Here is a 27,632-nt window from a genome sequence, read left to right on the forward strand (position 1 = left end):
GAAGAAAACATGTATCCTATTGGTTTAAAAATCTCCAAATAAGTCAATATATCGTATTTTCTTTTTTGGAAACTTATGAATAGTATCTATAAATAAAATTTTCTATTGACTCAATTAGTCACATATTTTTAAAGGTCTTTCACAATTATGGAAAATATGGAGAATGAAGGGAAGAGAGATGGTAGAGATTTAAATAAAATAGGGCTGTAAGCCTTAAAACTTTCTATGAAAACTCCATGAAACTGGTCAATCAATCAATCAAATCCTCTAGCTACTTGTATTATGTACCCTATTTATACATTCAGGAAATTAAGTAAAATTGATTTATTGTTCTAGTACTCTGTTCTTTATAGAATATGCAAGGTTTTTATAAGAAAAGGAGTTAGTCAAGCTTTTGTTTTCATGGTATCAATAGACATTTGACATCTACTATTGCTTATTTTTTTGAGTTACAAAACTTTGCCTACTTTCATGTTTGGATAATTGTGATGATGCAGTATAAAACAATGTGATGCTTGGGAAATGCTTTACTATTGAAGGAAGTTCTTGTTTCTAAAAATGAAATTGGCTGCAATTCTTAATAATACCCCAAAAATATTTGGCTATTCTTTATCTTAGAAAATGTAAGTTATCTGTCTCTAGATGGCTTTCTCTTTTTCTTTTATTAAAAAAAAAATGCAGGATTGAAAAATAATGACCTGACCGTTTATAGGGAAATAGGCCTTATAAGAATACTTTAATTATTGAGTATTGAAAAGTAAAGGTTAAAATACTACACCTATTTTTCATTTGCTCTTGCACTATTAGACACTGACTAGCGTGTTAAAACAAGACCAAGGGGAAGTTGAAAATAAATATAGAAAGTGACAGAGATTTTGCAGCCACAGGATTTTGTAAGAGATGGGAGTTCATAAGCTGTGTTGATCAAGTGTAAGAAATGAGCAAAATCAAGAAGTAATGGGAATGATGGAGATTAAAGTAAATTAAACTAATTGGGGCATTCACTGTGTTTTGCAAGAGGTGTCAAGATAAAGGGGTGGGGAGCAACTCTATTCATCCTCTAAGTAAGTATCTTAGAAATGTGTGAGATTACAGGGCCCTTTAATAAAATAGGGCAAGTATGAGGCAGGCCTAGGAAGTGACTACCTCAGCATTGTGCTTCTTAACTCTGATTCCCAGAGGCCATAAAAACACACCAAAGTTGGGTATATCACAACTCCCAAAGCAGTTGTTGTCTGAAAGTGGGAAATTAAAAATAAATAGATGGGAAGCAGGGGAGGAAGCAAGACTGATTACCATCACATGAGCAATTTATCACAGGAGCAAGAGAAGGCAGACCAGATAGTCCTGTTGCAGTGACAGAGATAAAGAAGCGAAGTTTGAAACACGGAAGCTTAACCAACAACTGAACTTTTTCATGGCCTTGTACATTCAAACATCCCACAATTTTGAGAAGGCAACGCTATATTTTATTGGTATCATTTTTGAAGAGTCCACACATAATAAAAGCAAAATAAATTGAAGTGCATATTGGGAGGAAGAAATTTAAATAATAGTAGTGTTGTGTAGAGTTAATTTCAAGTGACTGTCTCCTCTAAGGAAAGTTCATGGCCTGGGATCAAAAAAAAGTATCAAGGTACTGAAATGAGTGAACCTACACAGAAATAGATGTTATCCTTGAATCTTTCCCCCTCCTATATGAAGCAAGTCTTCTTTCTACAAAGCCAATTATTACTATGCCTAATCAGCAAAACTGGTATGAACGCTCGCTACTGAGAGGAACAAAGATCATGGATCTATGAGTGCTCAATGTGATTGACTAGTAACTCGGGGAATCCCAACAGTTTCTAGTCCCTCCCCCAGGACTCTTTGGGAGGGCCCAAGACTGACTAAGAATGCACAGCCCAGAGATAGGTGGGCTTGCCAGTGTTCTTGCCATGAGCCTCCACTTGATTCACAGGTAAAAACACACTAGACAGGCAGTGTTCCCTGTTAATCCACATTCAGAGCGTAAACCTAAATAAATTGGTTCTATCACAGAAAAATAGTTTAACATTTATCTGTAAAGAGCACAAAGAAATTCAGCATTCAACATTATTTTTTAATCTACATGAATTTTATCTTTTTCATTTTATTTTATTGGGGGAAGAGCACTTCAGAGATCTACCATCTTAACAACTTTTAAGTGTACAGTACATTAGTCTGACTGTCAGCACGATGTACAGCAGATCTCCAGAGGTTATTCATTTTACTTAACTGAAAATTGATGCCTATTGGTTAGTAACTCCTCATTTCTCCTTCCCCCCAGCCCCTGACAACCACCATTCCACTCTTGGGTTCTGTGAATTTAACTATTTTAGATAACTCATATAATTGGAATCATATAGTATTTGTCTTTCTGTGACTGGCTTATTTCACTTATCATAGTGTCAGAATGCCGTCAAGGTTTATCTACGTTGCCATATATTGCAGAATTTCCTTCTTTTATTCTAAGGCTGGGTAGTGTTCCATTGTATGTATATACCATATTTGCTTTATCCATTCATCTGTCTATGGACATTTAGGTTGATTGCACATCTTGGCTATTGTGAACAGTGCTGTGATAAACATGGGAGTACAGATGTCTCTTTGAGATCTTGATTTCAATTGTTTGGATATATATCCAGAAGTGGATTGCTAGATCATATGGTAGTTCTATTTTTAATTTTTTTGAGGAATCCCTATATCTCCGTACTGTTTTCCATAAAGAGTGCAACATTCCCTCCAACAAAGTGTTCCAATTTTTCCACATCTTTACCAACATTTGTTATCTTTTTTGTTTTTTTTTTTTTTACAATAGCCATCCTGACTGTGTGAGTTGATAACTCACTGTACTTTAAATTTGCATTTCCTTGATGATTAGTGACATGGGACATTTATTCATATAGCTATTGGCCATTTGTATGTCTTCTTTGGAGAAATGTCTATTCAAGTCCTTAGCCCATTTTTAAATTAGGTTATTATGTTTTCTTTTTTTTTCTATTGAGTTGTAGGAGTTCCTTATATATTTTGGAGATTAACCCCTTATCAGATATATGAATTGCAAATGTTTTCTCCCATGTCATATGTTGCCTTGTCACCCTGTTGATTGCTTTCTTTGCTGTGCAGAAGCTTTTTAGTTTGATTGAGTACCACTTGTCTCTTTTCGTTTTTGTTGCCTGTGCTTTTGACGTCATATCCATGAAATTATTGACAAGACCAGAATCATGAAGCTTTTCCTCTATGCTTTCTTCTAGGAGTTTGACAATTTTAAGTCTTATGTACATAAGTCCTTAATCCATTTTGAGTTAATTTTTGCTTATGGTGTAAGATAAGAATCCAATTTCATTCTTTTGCATGGGATATATAGTTTTCTCAATGCCATTTGTTAAATACTTTTAAATGTCCTCTTTGTTCATGGTCAGACAAGGAATAAAGAAGAAATTTTCACAGAACTGTTTTGTTAGGTAACTGAGTCAGGCTGTGTCGTAAAGGTCCTAGACAAGGAGAAGATGACTTGAAGGCACTCTGTGACTTGTGATGGCAGACAGGAGCTGTCACTGAATCACAGGGAGCTCTATCTGAGCCATGGCTGATATTCAGAACTTTTCTCTCTGCAGGAGTGGTTGACTATTCATACTTCTTTTTGCATGACATATTTACATGAAGAATGTTGCTTGTTGGCTGAAATAGGGGAGTGGAGAACTGAAATTAGAGGGGATATAATAGTATCTGCCCCTTGTCCGGCCTCTGGATTTGGAGGTGGTGCCCTGATATGGAGAGAGATGGTGCTAGAAGGAGATGGAACTCCTTGAGGGTTTCTCAGCTTTGAGATGCACTGGGAGAGTCCTAGGCTGGGAGAAGCAGCAGCCACAACAGGCCACAAGAACACCTATAGGAAAGCACTGATGTCTGGTAACCAGGGCTAATCTCAGGGGCCTGCCATCCCCAGAGGAAGAGGGCCAATTCTGAAACATACTTAAGTCTCCCTTGAGGTCTTGAGAAATAAGTGGGAAGAGGAAAAGAGAGACATGTTGAGGTTCTACAGTTATGCGGATGGGGGTTCACCAGAGCAGTGGCATTTGTCACTTAACAGTTAGCCATTTCTTGCAATGAGCCATAACTACACTAATGGTGTATTTTCAAAATAAATTGTTGATGGTCGTGGTCTAGTTTGTAAAATTTGTAGAACTCTTCAACAAGAGGCAGAGATCTGGAATTTAGACAAGAATAGTAACTGTTGGTGTAGTTCTGGGCTAGTCATTTTAGTTCTCTGGACATCTTATTTCTTATCTACCTACCAGCCAGTTGAGATAGAGAAATTCTAAACTCCACTTTAGTTTTACTGCATCCCCCAGGTTTTCTTCTCTCCCAATTTAGTATATGTGTGCAAAAACCAACACTATCAGCTAATTTTCCTACTGATTAGTCCCTTCTATAACTGTTTACCCATGTCATATATCATACTGACACATAATCACCCACAAATATATCTTTAAAAATACACTGAGCTCAGCCACACACTGCCGGCCACTTTTCTTCTTTGGATCCCATTTGAGACTGTTGCTAAGAAAGGAGGCGGCAGGCACACACTATCCTCATCCAGTGGTTTCAGCCTGTACTTTGGGAATAGACACTGTCCTCCTCGCCTTGATAATACTTTTGTGTCACCCTTACTCCTGGAAAACCTGAACCCAGCCAACAGTTATCTCATAACCTCAAGGCATTAGATGAATTATCATGGACCAGATATCTGCATGATGTAAGATGAGGTTTCACTGAACATAGATATTTACATTAAACATATTCAGAATAATTATTTTCCCTGGAGTATGGATAGATCAACCGATGGCAATTCAATGACAATACCATCTGTCCTTGTAAGGGCTATTCCCTCTCGGTGGCAAAGGTGGGACCAGAGCTCCCTGTATCACTCAGTCTCGTCAGAGGAGATGTTCTGTCTCAGATTAAAGAGCTGCATGTCCTGTTTAGTCACAAAAACATTTCATGGGGTAACCTTGTTTCTGTCTTAATGGATTCAGGCAATGTAATGAGAGCTACCGAAGTGGACACGAAGAAACCCTTTGAGAGACAGAACATGTCACTTCTCACTTACTCACTAATGGCAGTCCCTCTCTGGCTGAGCAAGCCCTTCTGGGCAGAGCTGGAAGAGTCATTTAAAATGCACCTGAGTTCCTTCCTTCCTTCAAATGCAGCAGAAAGACATCCAAAAAAAAAAAAAAAAACTTTTCTTGTTAGAAACACCAAATACAACTCATAAGTGTCTCAGTTTCATCAGAGCTGTCTGATGATGGAATATCAGAGAGAAAAATAATACTTCCTTAAATGTGCAATGCATACTCTACCTTTTCAAAGGATATATCTATCTCTGAGTTCACCAAACCTCACGACACCTTTGAGACTTACTAAATCCATAATAGGTTGTTTGCTTGGGGTATTTTTTGCCTACAGATTGGGCACACAAGGCCCAGCGGATTTACATAATATTTGTAAGATGTGCAATGAACGAATGGCTGCTGAAGTAGGGCCAGAACGGGAGTTTTCTAAGTCTTCATTTACTTCTCTCTCTCTGTTTTATATATATATATATACACATACTGATGACAGTTTAATACCTGCCACAATCAAAGTGCGATGCGTGCAGGACAAATAATTTTGCTGTTCAGGGAGAGTCAGGCAAAGGAGGACTAAGTTACTGAGAGTGCAGTTTTATTCTATGTCTTTTGCCAATTTGAAGAAGCAACTAATTCATAAACTATATGGTAAGCACATTTAACTGTTCTAGGATTTTTCTCATGCTTCATGAAAATAGAGATCATAACTGGGAAACCAACTGTAAAATTAAAAGAACTAGATGTTGCCAATAAAGACCATCATTTCAGGAAAATAAATTTGTTTCTTGGAAGCTGGTCTTGAATGTATGCTTGAGGTGCCCACAAGAAAACTAATTCAACCGAGAAACAAATTGATCTTGCTTCACTGGTTTATATGAACAGAGTAAAATACACACCAACAAGTTATATCACTTAATAACTCCTTGTTCCCTATAATGAATCAATGGCAAGATCACCTTGAATTACTGTATTTTTAAATCATATGTACAAAGTAACCCAGAAGTACAGTTTATGCACCAAATTATGCGTTTCATTAAGAACATCTTTGGAGCTAATAGAAGCAAGGTAATCACTGTTTGTGTAGAACTTTTACCCATCGTATTTGGGAATTTTTTTTCTTGAGGGTTTTTGTTTTTGTTAATAGTTTGGTAACATTAGGGTGGAGATGAAATAAAAATGTACAATTTTATATTACAGTTGGTGCTTGGAAATTTGTCATTTTCTTCTGTGAAGGAATTTTATTGGATCTTACAGAAGAAAAAGGAGTTCACTTTTGCAAAATCAATTCTCTCGTGCCTTGAATTCTTCCTGATTATGGTTTCAAGAGTTGCATGTAACTTTTTTGTTAAAATGGTAGAAGGTGGGAGTTTGCAGGTTGTTCTCTCCATTCTCCCAATTTAAAAAGCTACTGTTTAGAGCATTTCTGTCATTTACTTCAGGGACATCATAGGGGACAATGGAGGAAAGCTTGAAAATCTTCCTGTTAAGGATTCCTCTAAAGTTCTTTCTCTTCTGTGCCCCAGGGGAGCAAAGCAAATCTTGTTTGACAATGGCCATGCAGAAATGGCCCTCCAGAAAGGGGGATGTTATTTCCAAATGCTGAAAGGAGAGAAAGGAGGGGCATAGATTATTCCTTAATATTTTAACTCAATAAATATATCATAATAAATAGGCAACATGTGTACTATACTAACAAATAAATGTGTTTTGTGCATTGTCATTCCAGACTCCACTATTGGGAATTCGCGATGATTTGGAAAGTTTACAGTTCAATGTTCTAACAGGAAAAGTTTTAATGAGAAAATCAATTATAAAAACTCAATCTAAGAGGAATGTTTAAATATTAGGGAGTGACAATTTATAAGCTCTCTAAAGCAACCGTTTTATTACTCAAAAAACTAATGACAAATCTTAAATTTTCATTAGTCTCTTAAATGAAAGTTATATGAAAAATATAACATGCTATTTTGCCTACTCCTAGTCTCTTTTCCTTTAAGAATTATAAATTGAAACTGGAATTTATGTGTTTGGCTGGATCACTTTTCTTTAGAGTTACAGTTGCACTGTCTAATTGTGTTAAATAAAGCTCACTAAAGATGGTTCTCTGTATGTCAGAGTTTTTAAAAGTATTGAAACCACAGTTCTGCTATAAGCATAAAATTATAAAAGTCAAAAGAGATCCTAAAGTTCACTTGTCAAAAGCTTTTTCGCTATTTTACTATAAAGTAACAGGTAAGTCCTTTACACTCTAGCAACCCCTTATTTGAAGTAGTTTGCATATTCTACATTTATGTTGAAGAGTTATCTACCTAACCTACTAATATTTAGACCCATTCCATTATGTGCAATTAATATTAATGTATTAAGAAAAAAGGATGGTGTGTAATATTTTTATTAGCCTGTGCCATCTCATTGTAGTATTTATTTATTTATGTTAAGCTATGTAAAATAGTGAAAATCACTAATGGGATTCCAATAATCATTTTTGAGTCTGGATGCAAAACTATTGATCTCCAAAATCATTCAGAAATTCAAAAATCCAAGATTAGAAGAGTTAGGAAAATTCCTAATTGAAGTAATATTTTCTATAACCAAAGTTGGGAGGGCTTTCCTAACACAACATTGTTACTAACATGGATATATAGATGCTCTTACTTCCCTAGGACTTCTTGAAATCTTTCCCTGCACACAGTTCCCTCAGCAAAGATGAAGGGGCCCAATGAGGAAGACTCTAGTTTAAGTTTAATTTTGAGACCTGGGCAGTGTCTTGCTTGGGAGGAAATCCAGAGATAAGTGATTTTGTCTTATGGGATCCTTATATTTTTGCCACAGAGAGACTTAAGGCAAACAGATAATCACCAGGCCGTATATAAAAATAGAGCTGTGACCCAAAACTTGCACCAACCAGCCCAGGAAACCAGACCATTATCTATAGTAAAAGACCAAAAAACCAGCCTGCTATCTATCTATAGGTCACGCCTGTGGAAAGTCACACCACTGTCTCTAATAACAATCCAGGAAACCTATCACAATTGGTCCAAAGTGACCAGGACTTGTCTAAAAACTCACTTTCAAGGCCAGCCCAGCAGCACAGTAGTTAAGTTCACATGTTCCACTTCAGCGGCCTGGGCTTTGCCTGTTTGGATCCTGGGTGTGGACCTACACCCCTCTTGGCAAGCCATGCTGTGGTAGGTGTCCCACATATTAAGTAGAGGAAGAAGGGCATGGATGTTCACTCAGGGCCAGTCTTCCTCAGCAAAAAGAGGAGGATTGGCGGCAGATGTTAGCTCAGGGCTAATCTGCCTCAAAAAAAAAAAAAAAAACTTACAGTTTCCATAATGTGCGGCTCCACTTCCAGTTAAGGATCAACCAGTGAAAGAAAATATGTACCCCCAACCAATCACAGAGGTCTCATTTCTAGTTAGCCCATCTGTAGTTTCTCCATCCTGACAGACTACTACGAGAGCATCACCTAAAGCCTCTCATCTGTTCCACTATAAAGTTTTCCCACTCATCTGCCTGCCTTTTAGTCTTTGCTAAACACAAGCGATGGTGGGTGACTACATTGCTATAGCAAGCTCTGAATAAATAGAATTTGCTTGTTCTCATTATGTTGGTCTTTGTTTATTTCCACACCTTTGATTCACAATGTAGTTAGATTCAAAATGCAGGTAGATTCAGATTAGGATTAGGTGCAGTAAGGAAGATGAGTGCTTTAGACATTAAAATAATTGTTTCCTTTTAGTGAAGATTAAGGAAGGCTTCATGAAAGAGTTTATGTTTGACCTTGGCTAAACCAGTAGCTTTGGGCTGGAGACCAAATAACATTTTTCTTGTTGTTGTTGTAGTTATTATTGTGGCTGCTTTTCTGTTGTCTAATTAATGATATTTAAAATCTCATTATTGTAGGATAGGTGATCAATGTGTTAATTGATCCAATCCTAAATTGGTTCCTGATTTTAGAATTTGTCCCACATTTAGCTAAACATTTCTGCATATCTTTCTATCAGTTCTTTGAAGTGGTTCTTGTACTGATGGCCTTTTTGAGGGGAGGGGATGCTTGGTGATGAATATTCCTATTGAAACTAATTTTTCAAATGCCCATGAGTCCTCAAAAAAAGAGGACTATTTTTGGCTCTTATTTTCTTTGTCCTACTGCATTGTCCATCTGTCAACATTCATCAAAGCCAAGAGCTCGTACTACTGCAATGAATTTGAAAAAGTAGACCCAAGAAAACTAACCTAGAGAGAATGACAAAACATTCAAACCTGTTCTTTTAAAAATCACAATTCAGCATATAGTCTTATATAAATGAACCTAAGTGATTTTTTTGGTAGCGAGCAGTAGGAATTTTTATTCAATTAGTAAAAGTATAAGCACGATCTTCGGGGCTCCTGGTTTTAGTTCAGAGACATAAACAGCTGTGAATAACACAATATCCACCTTTACAACAAGGAAAAACCTGGACAAATAGCAAATTAATGTCTTTTATTGAAATCTTCAGTAAGCTGAGGTTGTAGAACAAACAACTAACATAAAATACAGAGAGAAACAGGCTTCTGAAAGAAGCAGGAAAACTTGATTTGTTTACCTGGGTCAGATTCCACCTAAAAACATATAAACTTGTAAATCAATTTAAACAGAAATTTTGAAAGAATAGCTAAAAGTAGAGCATGGGCTGTTGTGAGAGTGTAGAGCCTCTAAAGGCCACAGATAATAGGGGAGTTCACACACTCCTGCAAGGTTTTCCCTCCAGAACCCCACCAGATACCTAGAGGGAAGATTGGAGAAATTCCTGAGGAAGCTCCTTCATGGTGCCAGTAGTGGAAGTGAAGACCAGTTACTGCCAAAAGTCTGCAAAGACGCATCTCACGTATCTCCCCTAAGGAATAAAAGCATTCATCTGGAGAGGGAATGACATCAAAACCTGTAGCCAGAAAGCACTGGTGGAACCTCACAGTAGTTGGGGAAGAGAGCTGGAGGGTATACATGAAAGTCTATCTCCCCTGTATTCTCTAAGGAACAAAAAACTCAAATCTACATGGGGGAAGGTATCAAAATGTGTAACCTGAGAGCACTGGTAGTGACTAATGGAATTGAGGGGAGGGAAATGAAGGCAATCACTGAAAATACACCTGGACTCTTTTCCTTATTGTCCCTCAGGAACAAAAGAGTCAACCTACAGGGGAAAGATTATCCACATTTGTCGCCTGAGGGCACTTGTGAAACCCCATAGCAGTTAGAGTTGGTAAATGGAGACAACCAGTGAAAATCCTCCCAGGTCCATCTTCCTTATTGCAACTAAAGAAAAAATGTCTTACCCTACATGGGATAGGATATTCAATGGTGACATAGGGACACTAGAAGAAACTCATTGAATCTGGGTTGGGTGGAGCAGAGACAGGGAAATTAAAGAGTCTCTACCCTTTCAGGTAGGGCAGAATAAATGCTATGCTGGCCATTACATCTGGAAGAGGAATAGGAACATTTGTAAAAGCCAAATCCCCAAGAACAGGTTCACAATATCTACCAAAGATGAAAATAATCAAAATATTAGAGAACAGGCTCCCTCCCACACCTCCTACTATCATGCTAACAAGCATTAAGAAAAAACAACAGTGCCATATATCTGGAAGAAATGAAAACGATAAGATTTGCAGAGCAGTGCTAAAGAAAGAACCCAAGTCAGATGGAGGGAAATAAACAAATGTCACTAGAGGAATTTGAAGACCCTAGTGCACTGACAGTACCTATAGCAAGAACACATCTCAAATCCAGCCCAACTCTTGACTAGATTATCACAACCTTCCACACTAAAAACTGAATGAGAGGACAAATATGCTCAATACTAAGCATAAAACTATTTAGTTCAGAATCTATTGTTCTTCATCACATGTCCAGCTTTGTTCAAAAAATTATGAGTAATATAAAAAGGCAAGGAAAAACACACTCTGAAGAGACAAAACAAACCTTAGAACAAGACTCGGATATGACGAGATGTTGGAACTACCAGACAAGAAGTTTAAAATAACTTTGATTAATAAGTAAAGACTAAAAGAAAAGGTAGACCACATGTGAGATCCAGTAGGTAATTTCAGCAGAGAAATGCAATCTATACGAAATTATCAGATATAAAAGCTAGAGATCAAAAGTCACAAGACAGATGAAGAATTTCTTCAACAGGCCCATCATATTTGATACATATGAAGAAAGAATCAGAGACCATGCACATAGGTCAAAAGAAATTAGTAATTGAAATATAAGTGAAAAAGAAAAGTAGGAAAAAGCAAAAGAGCTTCTCTAAAAATTATGAGACATCAAACTGTCTAACATAAGTGTAATTGGGATCCCAAAAGGAGAAGAGAGACCAATCAACAAAATTGAGGAAATAATGACCAGAATTTTTTTAAAGCAATGGCATACACTAAAGCACAATTTCAAGAAGATTTAAAGAACACCAAGAAGAATAAATAGCAGAAACACCGTTCCGAAGCCTGTCTTATTCAAACTACTGAAAAGTAAAGACAAAAAGAAAGTCCTGGGGGCCGGCCTGGTGGCGCAGCATTTAAATGCACACATTCCACTTTGGTCTCTGGGTTTGCTGGCTTGGATCCCGGGTGTGGACATGGCACAGTGCATTAAGACATGCTATGATAGACATCCCATATATAAAGTGGAAGAAGATGGGCATGGATGTTAGCTCAGGGCCAGTCTTCCTCAGAAAAAGAAGAAGATTGGCAGCAGATGTTAGCTAAGGGCTCATCTTCTTGAAAACAATAAAGAAAATCCTGAAGGCAGCCTGAAAGGTGGGGGAAGGCAGAGACACATTAATTACTGCAGAATAGGGACAATACTTATAACCATATTTAAGAAAGTCTACAAGCAAAAGGAAATAGAACTACGTCTTTAAGGTGCTGAAAGAAATGTCAACCCAGAATTCTATACCTAGTGAGATTAACCTTCAAATAAAATCTGACAATGTATAAAAAGAATTATACATCACAATAAAGAATGCAAGGTTGGTTCAATATTTGAAAATCAATCATTGAAATTTATTACAACAACCCACTGATGAAGAAAAATAATGTCCTATCAGTTGATACAGAAAAAGCATTTGACAAAATCCAATACCTATTCGTGATAAAAACTTCTCACCAGTAGAGGAATAGAGGGAAACTTCTTCATTTGGATAAGGAATCTTTTGAAATAACTTGTAAATTTATGAAACAATGTCACTGAAGTTAGTGGGAAAAAGATACTGACCAGGGTAAGTTTGGAAATGAGTGGAGTCTGTAAGAAAAAAGGCAAAAGAGACTGTTTATAACCACAATATCCTAGTTGATAAATTTGTGTCCCTCAGAGGTATGAGTTAATGATTCTAAAACCACTGTACATGTATACCAGAATGGAACAATTAAATAAATGTGTTACAGATGATAGAATCTAAGTTTCTTCCTGTTAGAATGGGAAGCTACAGATAAGCAAGGAGAGGATTTTTCAGTTACTGGAGATACAGATGATTACATACAGAAATATTTATAGATATATGTATATACACATTTATGTATTTCCTTGCTATGTCAGCTAAGAGGGTCTAGGAGCAAAGACATTCCAGTAGCAACATGCACACCTAACACCCAGATCTTGGTTTCTAATACCATTCTTCAATGAAAGAAACCAGGGCTCCTTGAAGAAATGACTGATTCTGGGACTTGGGTAGGAAATATGCAAGACTAGTCTGCAGCAACTTGTAGTACAAGAAAACAAGGAAGTTCCAAAAAAGAAAAGAAATTGGTGAGGATATATGAAAAGGACAGTTGAAAAAGCTCCCAATAGCCAAAGCTGGAGCAATCCATATACTTTCTACAAAAAGCCTCCTTAAATACAAAGAAATAGAGAATCTAAGAGCATGAAGAAAGATATACCATGGAGACATCAATCAAAATACAGTGGGGTGAGAGTGGTTTCCAGTTCCACGTGTAAGGAGCTTAGAAGTCACTACTCTATCCTAACAATCAAGCAAAAAGATTACAGACTGAAAAATCAACACTTCTCTTGGATCTTTAAGAGAGAAAAGACACAGGGCAAGCCCTCATCCCAAGATAGAGAGACAAACAAGTGAATACAAGAGTCATGGCTTACTGAAGCAGAGCCTCAACAGTGGAAACCATTATAGGAAGCAGTGCCAGGTGATTAGGAAAATCTTAACTGTAGTTGAAGAATTGCTGGAAGCTCAACATGGACAAGTCTGAGAGGCAAAAACTCCAGCGGATGAAATTATAGGGAGCCCCCGCAATATGGTGAGATTTATCTCCAGGAGCTTGGCCAGGTTCCTACAGCAAATGTCAGAGAAAAATCCCCTCATGCTTCCAACAGGGCAAGAGGAAAAGGAACCATTTTGAAATATGCTAGAGCACTCTGTCCTTCTTAACAAGTCCTCCTCTCAGGGGAACTAGTTAACAAGAGCCTAACCTACTGAGGTATTAACAGAGCATAACTATGGAAGGGAAATATCCAACTCCAGCCCACTCTAGACATCTTGTCCCACCTAAGAGCGTAGAAAACTGAGAAACACTTGTGAAGTTCCCAGTCCAGAGGCATAGGCTCACTAAAAGACTGGGAGCTAATATTAGGACTATAGAAGGCTTCCCTTTCTCCCACACTTCATCAATACATTACTAAAAGCCTACAGACAGCGGCTCTTTTACCTCATACATCATGTTCGACTATCAAGAAAAAGTTAGGAAATGCTAAAAGGCAAAAAAACGCAATTGAAGAGACAGAGCAAGAATCAAAACCAGACATGGCAGAGATGTTGGAATTATCAGATTGGGAATATAGAACAACTAGAATTAATATGCTCTAGACTCTAATGGATAAAGTAGACAGCATGAGAGAACACATGAGCAATGTAAGCAGAGACATGGAAGTCCTAAGGAAGAACAAGAAAGACCTGCTAGAGAAAAAACACTGTAACAGAAATAAAGAATGACTTTGATGGACTAATTAATAGACTGGACATGGCTGAGGATAGACTCTCTGAGCAAGATGATACACCAATAAAATCTTCAAAAACTGAACAGCAAAGAGAACAAAGAGTGAAAAAAAGTGGAACAGAATATCCAAAGACTGTGGGACAATTACAAAAGGTTTAAAACACACATAATGGGAATACCAGAAGGAGAAAAAAGAGAGAAAGGAACAGAACAAATATTTGAAACAATAATGACTGAAAATTTCCCCAAATTAAAGTGAGACACCAAAACACAGATCTAAGAAGCTCAGGGAACACCAAGCAAGGAAAACGCCAGAGAAAACTATACCTAGGCATATCATTTTCAAATTACAAAGATAAAGAACATCAATGATAAAAAAATCTTGAAAGAAGCGAGGGGGAGTAAACACCTTATCTATAGAACCAAGATAAGCATTACATCCAAATTCCCAGAAGCCGTGAAAGCAAGAAGAAAGAGGTGTGAGTTATAGAATATGTTCAGATAAAAATCCCATTGAACTAGAATTCTCTCCCATGTAAAATTATCCTTCAAAAGTGAAGGAGAAATAGATTTTCACACAAACAATAACTAAGAAATTTGTTACTAGTAGACCTGCATTGCAAGAAATGCTAAAAGAAGTTCTTTAGAGAGAAGGAAAATAACATAGGTCAGAAAGTCAGATCTACATAAAATGAGAAAGGGCAGCAAAGAAGGAATAAGTGAAGGGAAAATAAAAACTATTTTTCTTATTCAAAAACAAAAAAAATAGGATAAGCATTTATTCTGACAAATTAGACTTCAGGACAAGGAAGATAATCAGAGAGAGAGAAGGATTTATGTACTCATAAAGGGATGTTTTCTTCAAGGAGCATAACAATCCTAAATGTCTATGAACCAAACAGCAGAGTTCCAAAGTGCATGAGGCAGAAAGCATTAGATCTGAAAGGAGAAATAGACAAACCCACAATTACAGATGAAAACTTCAACATTTCTTTCTCCTTAATTGATATGAAAAATAGGCAAAGAAATCAGAAAGGATGTATATTACCCAAAAACACCATCAACTGACTTACCTTACCGAAACTTATAGAATGCTCAGACAACAACAGAATACACGTTCTTCTCCCATGACCATGGAACATCCACCAAGACAGACCAAAATTTTCAAAATAGGAATAATGCAAAGTGTTTTCTCAGAACACAATATAATTAAATTAGACATCAATAACAGAAATGTATCCATAAAATTTCCAAATACTTGTAAATTAAATGACATAGTACTAAATAGCACAAAGAGGAAATATCAAAGAAAAAAATGTTTTAAATTTTTTGAATTAAATAAACACTAAAATAAAAATCTTCAAAATTCACTTAGCGGGAAACCTATGGCCTTATGTACAGACGTTAGAAAAGAGAATGGTCTAAAATTAGTAATCTAAGCCACCATATTAAGAAATTAAAGAAAGAAGAGCAAATTAAAGCTAAAGCAAGCAGAAAGAATGAAATACCATGATAAGGGTAGAAATAACCCAAATTACAAACAGTAAAACAGTAGAGATAACCAATAAAGACTAAAGTGATTCATTTTAAAAGAATAAAATTGATTAGTCTTTAGCCAGTATGACCAAGAAAACATAGACACATAATACCGATATCAAAGATGAAAGCAGAAACATCACTTCTGATCCTTTAGACATTGAAAGACAGTAAGAGAATACTATGAACAATTCCATGTTCATAAATTCAATGGCTTAGATGAAATGGACTACTTCATTGAAAGTCACAGCTACCCAAACTAACTCAAAGAGAAAAATATTACTTGAATGCATTCTATCTACTAAAAAAATTGTTTGGAATTAAAATCTTTCAAAAAAAAATATACCTCAGAACCAAACGATTTCACTGGCAAAATGGAATGGAAGAGAGCTCTTCTAGGGACCCAACTGAAGAACATCAGGAAGGGGCCATGGCAACATTGCACTCTACATTGTAGGCAAAATGTGGCAGAAGTTCTTTCGTGGCCTGATTATACTTTCGATTACCCCAGGGCTAAGTATTTCTAAGCGCTGAGTAGAGGGAGATTTGGAATCTTAAACCTATCCTCTGCAATAGCATTTCTCAGGAATCCTCTAAAGAGAAAGTGACATTGCCAGGATAATTTTGAAGAACATTTTATTTAGCTACAATTCTGCTGTCATTTTCTATGTGTTTGGTATTTCTCTCCCCTTTTGATTAACAGAGACATTCTCATAAATAAAAGATCTTGGTCTCTTGAAACTGTCTGTCTTTCTCTCTTATTTCCCCTGTGAAGTCATAATCCCCCATTTGTGACATCACAGTCTTTCCACTGCAATCAACAATGATGTTTCAAGCTGGGGATTAAATGCTTCAGAAGAGGAAGACTTTACAAGAGCAGAGGGACTCTCAAGGAATAAAGATCCAATTAGCATGTAAATGCCCTTTTTAATTAAAAAAAAAACAGGAAGAAAAGCAAGGGATGAGTAGATAGGCCCAGGGATTGGAGTGGTTTTCTCTGAAATAATGAATCTGGCCTTTCTCTTCATTCTCCTTTTCTACCCCCAAGTCCCTGCCCCTGTCCCCCCTCAAGTGAGTAAATATTTAATGCTAAGAAAACACTAATGATGGAGAAAGGCAGTGAACTGTAAATATGGATATTGTTCCCCTGGAATAGTTCCTGGGTCCATTAACGTGACCAGGATTGAGGCAAAATTTGAGAATGGGCTGCTACAAGAAACAGCTTATATATACTACCTTTCCAATATTCTATATGAACTTTAAGGATACAAACTATTTCCTTTATATATATATATGTTCTCTAAGCTCTACCACGATATATGACATATAAAGTGACCATATGTCCCTAGATAGACATGGTTTGGTTTTGTCCTTACACTCTAATATCACTTGGCACCCACCCTCATCTCCATCACTAGCTTCCACTAAGTTTTGTTAGCCATCCTTCAGTTTCTTAAAATCTCAATGCTTTTCTCCTATTCAGAACTTCACTCTAGGCTATTTCTTCATCCAGGAACCCTCTTCCTCCACACTCTTTGCAAACCTTGTCCTATTGATCATTGAAATCCAAACATCAATGCTACCTCCCCTGAGAGGCCAGCACTGACCCCTTGATATTTCCATTTACATTAGGACCTTGATATTTGATTTTACAGCATCTTAATACTTTCCTAACAAGAATCATAATTCTATTATATGTTTATGTGTTTGATGTTTTTGTATACTGTCTGCCTTCTCCACTAAGTTCCAGCTTCATGAATGTAAGCAACATATCTGTGCTAGTCTCTGCTGCATTTCAGCACTTAGGACAAAGCCTGGAAGACACAAATAAGTGTGATAAACTTGTAAAGAAACTAAGGATATAAGGCACCTTTGAGGATCCTGTAGAAGAATCCCTGCTTTGAACACAAGATTAAAAGGCTTCCAAATTCATGACAAACTTTACGTTTTTGTAATTCCTGAAGTAATTCTCCCAGTTGCTCTCATCATATAACTTCTGCTCTCAGGAGGTCCATGATAACATTGTAAGATAGAAAATGAATATTGACACGGAACACAGTCAAGGGAGGTGGTCTCCTTCTGGGGATTCATCATTTTCAAATATTTATGGGGAACATATATGTATAAGTAGGTTGACCAAATAATTTATCATCTAATAAGAACTCTTTTATGTGTGAGAGGGGATGCTAGTTATAATTATGATAGGACCATAGGTATAAACCAATACTGCCTTAAGCTAATTGGAACATATGGTCACTTTATATATCAGATATTGTGGTAGATCTTAGAAAACATCCATATAAAAAGGAAATAGTTCATATCGTTAAAGTTCATATAGAATATTGGGAAGGGAGTATAGATAAACTCATAAATATAAAGTGATAAATTATTTTTCTTAAGAGAGTTATAGATGAAGTGAAATAGATAATAAGTAAATATCTATAAAGAAATCAATGGCTGTTTCCAAAGAATGCCAAAATATGTTCACCGTGTATTAATAGACCAGTTCATTAAATGATCCCACTATAATATGATATAAAAACATTAGACTATTCTACACCAATACCCTAAACTAACTTATGGCTATAAGATCTACTTGCAGTATAAAGAAAGAGAAGGGAGTTAAGGACTGCGTATACTTTTCTATATTTGAAGTCTTGCCCATCAAACAAGACATTCTATGGGAAAAGATTTCCTTCTCTTGTCACTCTTATGCACAGTAAACAATTTTTAGGCTCCCTGCACATACTCAGTCACATTGTCTTGATGAATTAATTGTTTAACTGGTGCTAGGCATGAAAGATTACATTGTCATCCTCCAGAGATATAAAACAAAGGCAGTAAGATGATGCATCTCTTCTTGTTTTCTGTAAAATCTGATATCCCAAAACTTATAACTCTAAGCATAGGGTTGATGCTGTAAAGACAGTGGCTCATTACCGGAAGAACCTATGGTATTAAGCAGCACAGCACTGGTGTTAATGGGGTCTGAAACTGGTCTATTAAATTCCATCCAAAGATGCCGTATTTTCAGAATTTTAAACTTAAAAGAAATTGTCACGTTGGACTCCAGAAGATTGCAGATGAGGAAACTTAAGTTCAGAAGGAGAAATAGTTTGTCTGTCACTCAGAAGTAGAGCTGTAACAAAACGTTGATATTCTGAGTCCCACTTGAGAGTACTTTTTATGTTGCCTCTCATTTAGTATATACCCCGTCATAGCAAGATACTTGTCTTGTGGCTGCTAATCTAGTGTTTAAAGTTTCCAGAAAATCTAGTTGTAAGGAAAGATATTTCTGGTACCAATGTCTCCTCAGATGAAAAAAGAAGCCTGTGTTCCCCCTATCTCTATACATGTAGAAGTCTTTAAAATTTATGGGGATCAAGTACTTTAAAAAAGATCCAGACACGTCACTGATCTTCAACTCTCATTACCTATGAATCAAAGCATAAAATCAGAACCCTAAGGCAAATCAGTGAAAGCTTAATTGCTCTAGAAATATGTATCCTATTGTATTTTCAATTTGGCTCTCAGAAATTCAGGCAATCTCAAACATTCAGGGAATTAGGAAACAGAATTCTCTTTAAAGAAGGATAAATAAGCACTTGGCTTAATTATTTCTTTACTTTCCAACATGTCCCTATTAGGTCAGCACTCCTCCGGAAGACAATTTTTCAACTTTCCAAAGCATCATCGTTATCTCATCAACAATGACAAATAATATAATAATTAACAAGATTAATATGGAGCTTACGATGTATCAGGCACTGCTCTAAGAGGATATGTATATGTAAAATTTAATCTTGACGAAAGTTTCATGATTTAGCTACTATTATTATTCCCCTTTTGCACATACAGAAATTATGGCTCAAGACACAGTTCTAGCTGCTAAGAACACAAAGAAGTAGCTGCGAGTCAGGGTCCTCCGCCATGCCGAGGCTGCTGCATGTGTTATTCATTGATTTGTAGATGGATAACTTAAGTTACAGAGCTGGTAGGTGCTGTGCAGTTCATGAAGGAGAAGATCCTGTGTTTGCAAGGGCAATCAGGGAAGGCTGCAGAGACGAGCATATCCTTAGTTTGGTCATGAAGCTAGGTAGACATTATTGAGATATATGAGGGATTTCCAAAAATGTGGCCAACTGTGGGGAAATGTATTAGTAAGGCTGTGATATTGATGGTTGGGGTGGGGATGAATGGACTAGACTTATAAGAATGAAAGATTTGCATGAAGCAAAAATGATAATAACAATGTATAAAATACATGGCACTAATTAGGACAGCTGGATGGTCATTAAAAATATTCCACCAACCAATTGTCTGACCCGGTAACTTTCTCATCTGTAAAATAAAATTAATTGAGTGACCTCTAAAATTCTTCAACTTTTAACTAATTCTATGACTTTGTCTTATTAAATAAAAGATATTTTAATTCACACTGTACTGATGAAGAAATTGTGGTCCTATAGAAATTAAGTGACTTGCCAAGTGTTCACAAACAAATAAGCAGCAGAAGTAGGTGTAGCACTCAGGTCTTCTGACACCTGGCTCTCAAATGGAGACTGGAAAAAGAAACTGCTTGGGGACACTACCACTTTCATTATTCCAAAAGGCAATGTGCCCAAACATTTCAATAGGTTGAATAAAAATTGAATTACATTTAATAAATAATAATTTCATATAAAACCACTTCTTTAAAAACATTTTTTTGTTTATTTTCATGTTTTAGCAATTTTTAAAATGTTTGTCTGCACCTTCCAGCTGTTTTTTCCTTCTTTCTTAAAGACAGGATTTGGTACTGGCTAGACGACTGGGGTAACCCAGGATCAGAATTTATTATTTATCTTAAACGGTATCTCTCTTTTTTGCTGTTTCTTCCCTACTAGGTGAAAGAAGGATCACATTCCTCAAAGATGATGTGGCTTGGGCTGTGTTTGAAATAAGAAAAGGAAAAAAAAAAAAAACCAACACTGATCCTGCAGTTGTTCACAGTGAGGTTCACCCATCAGAGCTGAAAATAACCTATATTTTATTTCCCTTATTTTTAGAAAACTGCCATGGACACAGGGGTGGCCGAGTGGCCAGCTGTGCCCTGAAATGCCTGAAGCCATTGCAATCAGTGCTCCACTGTCTGAGGCTCCCAAAATGAAACACTTTGAACACTCATTCAAAGGTGTGAAAGCATGAAATTGGCACAATGGCCAGCTCCTGCAGCACTTCCCATTTTTTTGCACTGCCTTCTGCCTCCCTTGTCTGCCCTTTCCGCTCTCCGTCCCTTGATTCTGACAGTTCTTCAAACGTCTGCTTAAAGAGCTGTGGCAGCCTGGGAGAGAGAACTGGAACGTGTTCTCAGGGAATCTCTATCTTGAAGTGAAAAAAGCTGAGGAAAAAACAACTCCATTCAAAAACCCTGAAAAGTTGGCTAAGACAATGGACAAGATGGACCTGAGAAATATGACTCATGTATGTACTTACATTAGTCGACAGATCAATTATTGGTTCAATTCAAAGTCTCTCAGCCAGACACCCACCTTCTTAGATGCTCTCTATGCCATTCCAATCCTATCATTCATTCCCAACCTCTCAACTTGATTCAGTTAGGACATTCTGGGTCTTTGGGATAGTTTCACCTGATTCTTGTTTGTACAGTAGAATCTAGCTCAGTCCCTGCCATGTTGACTTCCCAATATTTTTACCTGAATGAATCGTTCAATGAAAAGAAGACACAGCAAGTTTATATTTCACTCAGCAGTTAACTTGGAAAAAGTTGCCCCAAATGAGCTTGTTCATCACTGACTCTTCTCAGATTGTTACAGTAAATTCACCCGTCTCTGTGCCTTTGCCCATTCTTCCAAGAATATCCTCTGTCTTCTTCTCTACCAGTCTCTACCAGTCTTTCTTCAACACAATTCCCCCAGGAAGCTTGCCTCTGTCACTAGTTCGTATTTTGCATTGCTTTTTCATGTGTAAAGAGATGGTATTTTTGTATCATCTTATGTGTTTCTTATTCCATGAAATTACTTTTGTCCTCATAATCCTTCTCCACCCCTCTTCCATTTTGTGCAGTATCCAGGAGAGTCAGAGTTTTCTGTCTTAGGGATAGGAGGTCACAGTAGAACAACAAAGGACAAAAAGTCAAATCTCACCTTTTTAATTTTAAAAAAATATTTTTCAAAACTCAAAGTAGAAAGAAGAGGTTTTTGAATCTCAAAACTCAGTATATCCCATAAACAATAGATGAAGGAAGAATGTTTGGCAGTAAGAGCCAGTATTTCTGTTCTGGACTTGATAAATATTAAATGGGCATGAGGGAAAAAATGAACATCCAAGAGGAAATAAGAATTAAATGTTGGTGACTGTCTCTAAGGAGGGGCAGCATTTCTATTAGACTAAAGATACTATTTATAATACCAAATAAATGGAGCATCAATGCACATTATTTGTAATACAAATGGATGCTCCCACTGTCAAAGATCATGGACCAACTTACACTCTCTACCTTCTCAACCTAAGATGCCTACTACACCCAGTATTGGATGATAGTTGTTTATGTGCTTATCCTCTGTGCTTGATCATAAGTCAGTTGAGATAAAAGACCACCTTAATCAATGGCTCTTAGTCAATGAGAGCCAAATAAAATAAAATTGAATTTGTATTCAATAGGATGACCATTCAATAAGGTCAGACATGGGACTGGCCTTCCTGTATGTCTACCTTGTTCTTTCATATATATGTATGTTTATGTATGTATGTTTATGTATTTCTAGTGTGTGTGTCCATACTAGTGGAAGGAATGGGGCCAGGAGAAAAAAAAATATTCAATAAAGTAAGATTTAGGATGCTTAAGGGTTCAGGAAACAGAAAATAAGCTTTAAATAAGCATTTAAAATAAAGAAAATTAAGTTTCTCAACAACAGTAAGTACTTAGTTCTATTACTAGATTAATTCTGTGGCTCTATGTTGACATGTGAATTGGGTTGCTTCTGTCTTTGACTTGTTTCTTTGACATATTTCTGTTTTTTCATATGTTTCTTTCTCTGTATGCTGCCTTTGTGTTTGTCCAGTGTTTCATTGCAACACATGGCTATTTCTGTCTGGTGTCATAAACAGGAATACAGCATGCAAGAGAAGAAGGATTGTTTCTTCCTTGTGTTCCCTTGTAGGAGTAAAAGAGCCTTTCAAAGAAGCACCCCAGTAGACCTCTCTCACTTCATAATTGCCCAGAGGAAATGCTAAATTAGTCTCTGGCAAAGTCACTGGGACTACTACAAATTGCTTAAATTGTCAGGATTTATGAGTCACACTGGGGAGGGTTGGACTCTCCAGAAACATCGGGTTTTGCCTTCAAAGAAGAAAACTGTAATGCCAACAGAGTCTGATAAAAGTAACAATTATAATAACCATAATAACAATAGTAATAGTAACTAATGTTTGTTGAGTGGTTACTCTATTTGAGGTCTTGTGAACAGTGAAGGATACTACTGCATTTAATAAACATGGCAACCCTGTAACAGATAAGTATACTGAAACTCAGAGAATTGGATAGATATGTCCAAGGTTACACAGATAACAAATGATGAAGAAGAGAGTAGAGATTTAAAGCAGTGGCTGTCTGTCTCCAAAGCTATTACTGTTTCCGGTGTTCCACAGTGAAGCCTATGAAAGAGTATATGCTTTCAAAGCCAGATAGAGATGTGTTTTGCCAATTCAGTGAAGTATTTGCTAGAGGTACTATGGCCACTTTTTTAAACGTGTAATAGGCTTATCTAGACGTGTACTCGCTGATTGTAAAGTTTCCTGTAATAGGAATATAAAAGCTTCTTTCAAGTCTCTCCCAGCCTCCTCTTTAATGATCTGTTTTAGGGTCACTCAAAATCTGGATTTCTTTGTCAATTAAACTGAGTTAGAGGAAGCTAGAAACTGGACGTAGTGGATGATTCAATCAATCTAATGCATGAACTTGTGAAATTTGACCATGACTCATTTCTTCTCCTTAAAGACAAATGTTATCATTAAGGAATAACAACGCTGTATCCTCAGACAGTTCTTTGCAAATTGCTGAAGGCAGCTTCCACTGAATTACACATCACTGGAGCTTCAAACCAGAATTCAGATCTCATTTTAAGAGGAGACAATCATTATAGACGGGCGTTATCTTTTTAATGGCTAAACTCATCTGGCTTCATAAAGTGTTTGAGACAGTTTCAAGCTGATTTCTCGTCCATACTCCTCCCTTTAAATCTAACTACAAGGGTTATTCCATTCTTCCTAGCCATGGCGTTACCCATACTCTCTACTTACTTAGCAGTGGAGAGCAAACTTTCCCTTAATGTTACCTTCCTGACCTCTTTTATCTCTAAGTCCTCTGGCAATTCCAGAATTTTGTGTAGAGACACAATTCAGTTCTCAACTTCATACTGACACATTGTTGTACGACTGCTTAATGTGTGAAAGGTAGTGCTTATCTAAACCCCAAGAACCCTGAGGGGAGGGACCAGTTGACATTTCTCTTCCAATTATTATCAACTATAGTGCCTGGCAAATGACTGAACCCACAATAGGTGTTCTATAGGAATATTTTCTAATTTGTATTAATTTACCTTTTACTTAATTCAACAGTTCTCATCTGGTCTTGGAATACATTCTGAGGTAGACCATACAGCAGCTTGGGCAGGGAGGGTGTGACGAATGGGTCAGACACGTTCAATGCTGATAGATAAGAAATGGCCAGAAGTGTAATTGATTAAATATTTACCAATCATCTTCTACAGGACAACATTTTCCTCACTATTGCACTTGTCTGATTTGCTTTCTCATTTTTCTCTTCCTTTCTTATTTACTTTTAGTCCAATGACAGACCGTCCCCTATTCAGAAGGGAAACTAATAAAGATTCCTAAAATGTAAGCAAACCTGCCCAAATATCCACATTATTTTACTGAACTAAAATACTCAAAGATGCAAGTGAAGACTATATCCATCAGCTACTGGATGCATTGATGAAATAAAAAATTCAACATATTCACTTGCCTCCATTTACTTTTTTTTGTGGTTCTGTGGCCTCAAGCTGCTTACTGCAAATTAGATTTTGCCTTAATATGCTAATGTTGAATAAGGGAATTGGGCTCTAAATAATTAAGTTGTGAGAAGTACAAAACTAAAGCAATCTATTAATGCAATATGAACATCCCTTGATTATATTTGCAGAATGAATTTACCTGCTTTAAATGGTGAATTAGAATTGAAAGGTAAATTGAAATTTAGAAGAAAATACAGTAATAAACCACCACCATCCATTTTTTTTTTCTCTTATGCTGTTTCAGATGTCAGAGGCTCCGCTCGGCCATACTAGTCAGATAAGGGCATATTATGATCACTGCGCTGCAAGAGCTGTCTCTTGATTGATCGACTGTTTTTGCCATCATTACCCATTCTTGACCCCACCAGAGGCAATGATTCCATTCTAGTCAATGGGTATTTTTTTGTAATTGTTTTGATAAAATTGTGGCCTGGGGTTTTATTGTATGAAATTTGAAATCACATATATAGATAGATAGATAGATAATATAAAAGTATATGTATATATATACATACATACACACATCTTACTTTTTTCACTTGGTGGCCCCCTCGGTAAAACCAGAAGGAATCTGAGGGTCAATACCTGAGCCTGTTGCAGGCATTTCATGGGAATTCACATGGGTATGCAGTATCCTTTTTTTTTTGAGGAAGATTAGCCCTGAGCTAACTACTGCCAGTCCTCCTCTTTTTTCTGAGGAAGCCTGGCCCTGAGCTAACATCGTGCCCATCTTCCTCTACTTTATATGTGGGACGCCTACCACAGCATGGCATGCCAAGCAGTTCCATGTCCGCACCCGGGATCAGAACCAGCGAACCCCAGGCCGCTGAGAAGCGGAACATGCGAACTAAACCGCTGCGCCACCGGGCCGGCCCCTGCAGTATCCTATCTATTGTGTCAGTGTGGGGTTTCTGAGAAATTTTTCAGTCCCCAGGAAAAGGATTTGGAAATAATGAAGAGTACAATCTTTTACTGAAATAAGATCCCCAGACATGAGTTGAAGCAGAAGTTCAGTCCTAACATGAAGACCCCAGAGCGCATCAAACTTGGGTGCTTAGTGTCAGGATTTCTATTCTGAGATCCAGGACACTGCAGGGTAAGGTTTAACTGGACCTGAAGAATAATATGGGAGTTCAGGGATTAGATCCTTGTCTACTAATTCCCAGGTTGACGTTACAGTGATGACGTTTCTGTCTTGAAGACCACTCAGTGAGTGGCCCTGAGGCTCCTGATTCTTGACCTGGGTGGAGCTGAGACGGCAGATGGGATGATTGGCAGGCTTAGGTATGAGGTGAACAGTGAAGCCGAGGTAAGTAAGGACCTAAAAGAGAAGAGAGTTAAGGATAGACAGACATAATGCAAGGACATCAAAGACCTGCTCTCCAGAAGGCAAGTCAGGCCGCCTCTGGTGTGCACATGAATATATATACACTGGAAATCCCTCACCGTGAGAAGGTTAAGGGAGGGGACAGCAAAATGAAAAACAACCAAATAAATAAAAGTCAACCAAATAAAGAGTCATAAATATTTTCTGAATTTCTCATAGCCTCCATGCTATCCATTCTGTTTCCTTGAAAAATTGAATTATGATTCTTGAAAATCACAGCCTTATTGTATTTTTCCACGACCTTGCCTTAATAGATGATGAATCGTTAAGCAGCACCTGTCGCAGACAAGAATCCTTTGCAGTTGCAGTGCGTTTTCACCCTGCAAACTGCAATTAAGCCCGTCTTTTTGCTTTCCAATCTATCTCATTCGCACAGATTTGAAAAATAACTAACAACAAAAAGTTTCACATTTGCATATACAGGCTTGGTAAATTTACCTTTCCTGACTTGGAAGTTGGACATTGTGAATGGGAAGAATATGATTCATGGAATCACAATGCCTGAGTTTGAGTGCCATCTCTGCCATGTTAGTTTGGTTTGGTTTTCTTTGGTTTCTTTAACTTGAGCCACTGGATCTCCTTATCCATATCTATAAAATGGAGCTAATATCAACCACTCCACAGAGTCGTGATAATAAAATTAAATAAAATACATAAAAGTTCTCATAGGGGCTGGCCCCGTGGCCGAGTGGTTAAGTTCGCGCACTCCGCTGCAGACGGCCCAGTGTTTCATTGGTTCGAATCCTGGGCGCGGACATGGCACTGCTCATCAAACCACGCTGAGGCAGCGTCCCACATGCCACAACTAGAAGGACTCACAACAAAGAATATACAACTATGTACCAGGGGGCTTTGGGGAGAAAAAGTAAAAGAATAAAAAAAATCTTTAAAAAAAAAAAAAGTTCTCATAGTATCTAACACAATATTTACACATACCAATCATGCATAGTTCACACATGTAAACCATGTGTAGTGTACTGTTTTGAATAGTTCTCTAATGACAGGTACTCAGAGTGCTTCCTGCATCTGCCTAGAGTGCTCATCCTCTGTTCTCAATCAGTGCTAAGTTTTACTATTTTAGAATCAGCAAGTCCCATGGGCCAAAGGAACCCTTAACCCCATACTACTAAGAAGGCAGCCTTCCAGAGTTTCTTTTTGTTCTCCCTTCTACACCCTGGTACTCAAACTCAACAACTCCAAGATAACTCACTAAATAACTACTTCTAACATAATATGCCTCTGCTTAAAAATTTCCATTAGTTCCCTATTTTCTACAGAATAAGGTTCAGATAAAGATCTCACTCCTCCCATGAAACCATCTCTGAGTACCGCACACAATGCTGTTTGGTCGTACTCTGAATTCATATTTGTACAACTACTCTGACCCTATCACACTTTCACCTCTACTCTAGCTATGTGTCCCTATGAACTTTTCTTGGGGAGTTGGCAGGGGAGAGGAATAGAGCAGAAATTGTTCCTTCC

The 27,632-nt window shown here is 37.2% G+C and overlaps 1 long non-coding RNA gene across 1 annotated transcript; it reads left to right on the forward strand.

Annotated features, from left to right (window-relative positions):
* Positions 1 to 16,528: 16,528 nt before the first annotated feature.
* LOC111774557 (uncharacterized) lies at positions 16,529 to 21,522 on the forward strand. The gene is made up of 2 exons (XR_011421132.1): positions 16,529 to 16,600; positions 20,573 to 21,522. It is a non-coding gene; the product is annotated as an uncharacterized lncRNA (long non-coding RNA).
* Positions 21,523 to 27,632: the final 6,110 nt, after the last annotated feature.

This window comes from Equus caballus, chromosome 8, assembly GCF_041296265.1.
Source record: "Equus caballus isolate H_3958 breed thoroughbred chromosome 8, TB-T2T, whole genome shotgun sequence".
NCBI lineage: Eukaryota > Metazoa > Chordata > Mammalia > Perissodactyla > Equidae > Equus > Equus caballus.